Source organism: Triticum aestivum, chromosome 1D, assembly GCF_018294505.1.
Source record: "Triticum aestivum cultivar Chinese Spring chromosome 1D, IWGSC CS RefSeq v2.1, whole genome shotgun sequence".
NCBI classification, from domain to species: domain Eukaryota; kingdom Viridiplantae; phylum Streptophyta; class Magnoliopsida; order Poales; family Poaceae; genus Triticum; species Triticum aestivum.
The window spans coordinates 116,144,288-116,145,773 of NC_057796.1; positions in this window are offsets into that span (position 1 = coordinate 116,144,288).

Genomic DNA, 1,486 nt, shown 5'->3' on the forward strand with positions numbered 1-1,486 from the left:
AAAAAAAATCTGTAATGCATGAAAAATAACAAACGAAGTGAGAAAGGGTTGAAAATTTATGATGTGGCTTTGAATGGTGCATTTTGAACACACAAAAACTCTGCAGTTCAAATAAGTTTAAAAAAATTAAATCCCTTTGTAACAGATGAGTTTCCGTATGAAACCATGATACTTCGAAAGAGATTGTCCATTTTGTACACGAAGTGCGTCTAGTTTTTGTCGTAACCCTCTCAACTTGTTAGCACATGCTATGTGGGTGAAATGATGATACCATGCCAACTTTCAACCTATTCAGAGTTCATTTGAAATGCTTTTGAATTTCAGGGACTTATAGCTCAAAAAATCAGTAAATGCATGAAAAATAAAAATGAAGTCAGAAAGGGTTGAAAATTGATGATGTGGCTTTGAATGTTGCATTTTTAACACACAGAAAGTATGGAGTTCAAATAAGTTTTAAAAATTGAAATCATTTTGTAACAGATGAGTTTCCGTATGAAACCCTGATACTTCGAAAGAGATTGTCCATTTTGTACACGAAGTGCATCTAGTTTTTGTCGTAACCCTCTCAACTTGTTAGCACATGCTATGTGGGTGAAATGATGATACCATGCCAACTTTCAACCTTTTCGGAGTTCATTTGAAATGCTTTTGAATTTCAGGGTCCTATAGCTAAAAAAATCAGTAAATGCATGAAAAATAACAAATGAAGTCAAAAAGGGTTGAAAATTGATGATTTGGCTTTGAATGGTGCATTTTGAACACACAAAAATTCTGGAGTTCAAATAAGTTAAAAAATGAAATCCCTTTGTAACAGATGAGTTTTCGTATGAAACCCTGATACTTCGAAAGAGATTGTCCATTTTGTACACGAAGTGCATCTAGTTTTTGCCGTAACCCTCTCAACTTGTTAGCACATGCTATGTGGGTGAAATGATGAAACCATGCCAACTTTCAACCTTTTTAGAGTTCATTTGAAATGCTTGTGAATTTCAAGGTCTTATAGCTCAAAAAAATCTGTAATGCATGAAAAATAACAAACGAAGTGAGAAAGGGTTGAAAATTTATGATGTGGCTTTGAATGGTGCATTTTGAACACACAAAAACTCTGGAGTTCAAATAAGTTTAAAAAAATGAAATCCCTTTGTAACAGATGAGTTTCCGTATGAAACCATGATACTTCGAAAGAGATTGTCCGTTTTGTACACGAAGTGCGTCTAGTTTTTGTCGTAACCCTCTCAACTTGTTAGCACATGCTAGGTGGGTGAAATGATGATACCATGCCAACTTTCAACCTTTTCAGAGTTCATTTGAAATGCTTTTGAATTTCAGGGACTTATAGCTCAAAAAATCAGTAAATGCATGAAAAATAAAAATCAAGTCAGAAAGGGTTGAAAATTGATGATGTGGCTTTGAATGTTGCATTTTGAACACACAGAAAGTATGGAGTTCAAATAAGTTTTAAAAATTGAAATCCTTTTGTAACAGA